Source organism: Sorex fumeus, unplaced genomic scaffold, assembly GCF_029834395.1.
Source record: "Sorex fumeus unplaced genomic scaffold, SorFum_2.1 ptg000010l, whole genome shotgun sequence".
Taxonomy (NCBI): Eukaryota; Metazoa; Chordata; class Mammalia; order Eulipotyphla; family Soricidae; genus Sorex; species Sorex fumeus.
The window spans coordinates 24,871,338-24,877,387 of record NW_026606067.1 but is presented as its reverse complement, the minus strand read 5'-3'; positions in this window follow the sequence as shown (position 1 = coordinate 24,877,387).

Here is a 6,050-nt window from a genome sequence, read left to right as displayed (position 1 = left end):
GTCGGTCTGGGCCTCTATTGGGGACCCCCCTTTCCACTTAAACAAAATAATAAAGTGGGTGGAGGAAACCAGCTTGCCTTTCTGGGCCCAGGCAACGTCAATGAGACAGCGAGAGCCGGGGAGGCTCGGGGGCAAGCATGAGGTCACGAGCTCGCGTGCCCAGCAGGCCCCTGCAGACGGGCAGTGCCTTCCCCACCAGCTGGGGGTTTTTTGGGGGGTCACGCCTGGCGGTGCTCGGGGACCGTGTGGTGTTGGGTGCTTCCAGCTCATTCCCCACAAGCCCAGGATCCTGCTCAACCCTGGGCCTCGGGGTCCTGACGGGTCCTTACTGGGCTGCCCGCTTTCCGCCCACACCCTGGGGCAGCTGGGCCAGACCCCCCACACGGGCACAGGATGGTGCAGCCAGGCCCTGCCGGGCGTCTGCTCCTCTGCTGACCTCTGCCTGATTCACTCTCCACGTTCCAGTCACAAGACCGTGTGTGGCAGGCAGCCCTGACAGCACCCCGCGGAGCCCGCCGCCTTGCCGGCCACTTAGGAAATGTCACTGGAGGGCAGAGACGGCCCTCCTGGTGGCCTGCAGTGGGGCTCGAGTGTGTTTGGAGATGAATGAACAGTGGAAGCAATCGGAGCTGAAAAGAGCTGCCAGCGGCCCTCTGCTGCAGCCTCCGGGGCCAGGGCCAGGGCCCTCCCAGCCAGGACGGCTCAAAGACCAGAGCAGAGCCTCGCCCGGGTGGCTTGGCCGCCTGCCTTGGGCGCTCCTCCCTGCCGGACCGGCCCGACTCCCTCCTCCTCCTGTGGGGCCCTGGGGGGGGCTGGGCACTGCCTGTGCAGGGCAGGGACCCCCCCAGGCCCCTCCGCCTTCTCCAGCAGCCGCATTAGGGCCTAGGCTCTTCGGAGCCCCGGTCCCGCGCGTTCATACCAAGACTGCCTCCCCCAGAGGCAGGTCACAGGAACCTGGACAAGTGTCCTCGCTCCTGCCCCACGCCTGAGCTGTTAACTCCCTGCCTCTTACTCTGGCTGCCCACGGCTGGCACGGGGCTCACCCTGTGTAGCCTCCACACCTGCTGTCCCCTGCCACCGCACTGTGGCTGCCGCAGCCCCTTCCAGAGGGGCGTCTCAGGTCCTGACCAGGAGCTGGGGCCACCACCAGGGGAGCTCAGGGCTGTGCTTGGGCCCTGGGGGCCGCCCCCGGAGGTGCTGGGGCAAGTGGGGTAAAGCCGAGGGGGGAGCTTGACTCAGTTGGCAGAAAGGGCAGGCCTGCTCGGGGAAAGAATGGCACTCAGAAAATGGAAAACTCCAGAGTGAGGACAGGCACATCGACATAGGCCACCGGGTACAGGAAGCAGCGCCATAGCTTTTACTGGAAGAATGAATCGTTTCCTCGACATACCAAGGAGTTTTGTTTTGGGCTTTGGGGTTACACCTGGTGGTGCACCTGGGGTCCAAGGTGGTGCCAGGGGTAAACCCTTGGCTACGTGCAAGGCGAGTGACCTCTGCACCTACCCCCCACCACCCTCGGGCTCCAGCCTGTCTGAGCTGCTGACTGTTGTCCCGCTGGTCCTGCCCCTGGGACCCTGTGGGAGCCCTGGGTCACGGCAGAGGGACTTTCCAGCAGCGGCCCGGCATGCCAACTTCCAGGCTGCGACAGCTCGCCAGCCCTGCTCCGACGCTCCGAGGCCCTTGTGGTTCGATCGATGTGTGTCTGGGAATAAGCCTCCCCAACCGTCGCCACACCGCCTGCAGCTCGTCCCCACGGCCGCCTCGTGGGCCTTCCAGGAACGGCCACTCCAACCTGCCGCCCTGGCCTGGGTCAGGGCCTGCCCAGCTGTCCCTCCCTGCGCTGCAGACTGCGGTGTGGGCAGGCCATGGGGCCAGTGACAGACACAAGGCACTGACATCTCCGGGCAGAGCTGTGGGCTGGCAAGGCAGGGGTCTCTGGGGAGTTGAAACTACAGCTGGACCCCGAGATAGTCTGTGCACTCAGCGAAGCAGCTGGGCCAAGCTGGGAGGCATAACGCCGGTCTCTGCCAGGAGCGTGGGCTCCATCCTAGTGCCCTCCGGATGCCCAGGGATGAGTGGGTGAGCTATAGGAGAGGCTGGTCAGGGTCAGGAGTCAGGCAAGCCAGTCGACGGTCACTCCTGGCCATGGGTGGCTCCTGGCCAGGACCTTTGATGTAATGTGTGAGGCCCTGGGGCCAGGAGAGGAGTGTTGGAACCGGGTTCAAGCTCCATTATGCCTGGGGCCCAAGCAGCACCTCAATCTTGGACCTGGCACTGACCTGGCAACCCAGCTACCAGGAAGTGCCCCGGGAACACGCCCTGGGCCCCCATGCTACTGGGGGCTCTGGCTATTCCCCTTGGCTTTGGTGCCTGTGGATGGTTGGGGCCCTGACCCCAGCCTCCCCCATGCCCGCCACTGGGGTGTGCCAGAGACATGGGGACCCCTGCCTACAGGCAATGAGCAGCACCAGGGGCTCAGACAGGCTGTGTCGAGGGTGGCAGGGGGAGGGCGGACAGCCGTCTCCTAGCCGAGACACAGGGCGCCAGCTGAGTGGACACCCCTCTGCCTGGCCTTTCTCACCCCACCTCCAGCCCCAGGGGTGCTCAGGCATGGGGGCACCTGCCTGCTTGAGGACCTGAAGTGGGCGCCAGCCAAACCTCCACAGCGGGGCCTGGACTCCGGCCAGCGGCCCCCATAGCTCAGGCAAGCCCGTCCATGGTCACCCCTGGTCATGGGCTGTGACCCACTAGCAGAGTCCCGGGCTCTCGGGGCTCCAGGCCCACGCGCAGCAGGCAGGCAGGCGCAGAGCCGCACTCTCGGGAGGCAGCCAGGCCAGGGCTGAGGCCCCTGGGGACCAAGAGGTGCTTGTCCCCCCAGTAGATGCGTGACCTAAATGTCCCCATCTGCCAGGGGCCACCCCCACCTGGCACCCGAGCTGCCCACGTGCAGCGTGACTCAGGGAGGACCTGTCCCTGCGGGCCCCCACGGGGTCAGAGAAGGGACAGCAGGGGCTGAGACTGGGGGACCCAGGGTGGGCAGTGGAGGACCCCAGGAGCATCTGTGCCCCTCTGGACAGAACCAAGGCCTGCTAGAGACCCGCCAGTCAAGTGGCCGCCTCCAGTGCTCCGCTGGGACCCCCCACGCCTGCACCCCGTTCTTGGAAGCCCACCTCCCTGTCAACCTCCCGAGACTGCAGCAGCCCCATGAACAGACGTGGCCTCTGGGACCCGGTGGGGATACAGGGGCAGCCCCTTCCTCCAAATGTCCTCTCCAGTGGGGAGGCAAGGACGCGGTCCTGGCCCTCCTGGCCTCAGAAGGTCACGAGGGCTATTTATAGCCACAGCGGGCAGCGGCCTCCGGGATAGGGGTGGGGCGCGTGAGCTTCCCCCCAGCTCCTGCAGGGAGCAGTGCTGGGCGGGACCCAAAGGCAGGGTGCAGGGGCCTCACCTCTACGGCCCTGTCCATGAGGCATGCCTTGATGGTGGGCACTGGGACCCCCATGCCCTGCCCAAACCCAGACTGCGATGGAGGGGAGCCTGGCGGGTGGCAACAGCCCCCAGAAAACTGGATCCCGGCTCTTAGGATCCATCCGGGTCCGAACACCTGGCTGTCGTTCCCCAAGCCTCCGCTGTGGGCCGGATGCTGCCCCTAGCCTCTGTCCACTCCCAGAATGAAGCTGAGGCTGCAGGGGTGACCTGAGGACACTGCCACCATGGGGGCTGGGCGGGAACTGTGGAAGCCCCAAGTCCACGTGTCACAGACTATTACCTGCAATGTCACCACCAGGGAGGCAAAGTACCAGGGTCAGGGCCGGCCCAGGGAAGGGCTAGGATGGGGGGGTGGTGCAGCTGGGGGCAGAAGCCACTTACTCATGGACTGGGTTCGGGGCTTTTCCAGGAAACCACTGGGGCGGGACCTGGTGGGGGACACAGGGCCAGGGGACACTGGGTTGAGGGACACGGGGCCAGGGGACACTGGGTTGGGGGACACGGGGCCAGGGGACACTGGGTTGGGGGACACGGGGCCAGGGGACACTGGGTTGGGGGACACGGGGCCAGGGGACACTGGGTTGGGGGACATGGGGCCGGGGACACTGGGTTGGGGGGCCAGTGGGGGACCCTACGCCAGGGGACCTGTTGTGGCAGGTCGAGGGGTCCCTGGGGGCAGCAGTAATGCCGCTCCTGGCCATGTCACCCAGCATGCCCAGCACTGGGCAGGTCCTGCAGATATTGGGGTTCGGGGGGTGCTGGGGCCCGTGTCCTTCTGACCCCCACCCGGGGACCCTCTTGCTCTGTCCCATGTACTTGTCAGCAGGGGGCTCTGAGCAAGGCGCGAGGAGCTGCGGGCAGGGGGGACCTAGAGTCAGCTCTAGGCCTGGGGCCAGCGGCCAGCGGCCACCACACAGGCCCTGAGGGGCCCCACTCCCAAGGCGAGGGGGAGCAGGCGCAGGGCGTGTGTGTGACTGCGCCCCAAGCCCATCCGAGCTGCTCTCTGCCCCGCTGGCCTCCTGCCTTCGCCCAGCGGGCCCCACTGACTCATACCTTCTGGTGGCTCATGGGCTGTGACTCAGGTCAACCTCGTCTGCTGGCCCCTCCCACCCCTGATCATCTGCGACCACCCAGGGGTGTCTGGGAGAGAGGCAGCCGTTCAGTAGTGGACAGCAGCTGCCACCCAGGGCGCGGGCCGGCTCCACGGAGCAGGAGGGCAGAGCTCCCGGTGACCTGTGGGACCCAAAGGTTCCTGAGGACAGGTGGGTGCTCGGCCATCTTTGGGCCCTGCAGACCCACCACCACCCAAACCCTCCTCCGCCAGCCCTGTGTCCGGGTAAGTGCTGCCCGAGGTACCCACTGCGGTGCCATTCAGGGGAACAGCATGATCTCACAGGTGTGGTCCCCGAGGGCCGGGACCCTGCTCACCGGCTGTCCTGCCCACCCTGTTTCACGCTAGAGTGCCTGGGGCTGGGTCACAAGGGCCCGACCCGCGGGGACACGGCTCACTTTCGTTCCTTCTGAGGGGCCAAGTGCAGTTTCACCATGGGCGGTGCCTATGTTGTTCTGTGGGCCCGCCTGGCCAGCAGCCACTGGTCACTGCGTCAATGCACTTCGCCCTCACTGGGAAAGACTGTCAGGAAATGGACAGCCCCATGATGGCCTCCACACCTCTGCTCTCTTATCTGGAGGACGCGGGAGAGCTGCACACAGCTTGCAACGCTCTCTCGGGCTGGATGCAGGGCAGCCTTATCTGGGGAGGCCCAGGTCCACTCCCCAGCACAGCAAACAGCACCAGCACCACCGGGGGTGACACCAAGCATGATACCAGCACCAGCACAACCTATCCTGAACAGGAAACCGGCACAAGGGCTACGTGTCTTCCACGATCTGCCCCCTTCTGGAGAATTCTGCCCTGATGAGGAGCAGAAACCTGCTGTCACACCTAGAAAGTTGAGTCAGGAAACGGCGGCTGGGTTCCAGGGCCCGAGAAGCCATGGCCAGTGTGGCTGCGGCAGGAAAAGCCCTGGAACCTGTTTCGAACAAGGGCGCAGGCCCCCGAGAGGCAGGAGGCAGCTGCGGGTCCAGGCTGATGCTCTGGAGCTGGTGGAGGAGAGGGGCGCAGAGGGGTCCCCGGGGCTGGCTGCGAGTTCGGGGCCGATGGCGTGCAGCTGAGCCAACGCACACACCGCAAGGCGGCAGTCCAGCCCTGGAGACCACCCACCAGGACAGGACAGACCCGGCCTACCCTGGGCTGGGCCCAGCACCACGAGAGCCAGGGCCGAAGCACGGGCACAGCGAGCAGAGGTTTATTCTGGAGGCGTGTGCGGGCGGCATGTCCCCACGCCTGCTCCCAGAGGCCCGGGCAGTGCCGGCAACGAGGCCAGTGCTGGGCACACACGGCTGCTCCAGCCCGGGCGGAGCGGAGACGGAGGTGGCCATGCCCAAGACTCCCCTCTCCCAGCCGTGGGCCCTGGAGCCCCTGCTCTGCAGAGGGAAGCGCGGCGTCCCTTGGGGTCACCATCCCAGGCAGCGCTGGCCAGGGAGCCCGCGTCGGGGAG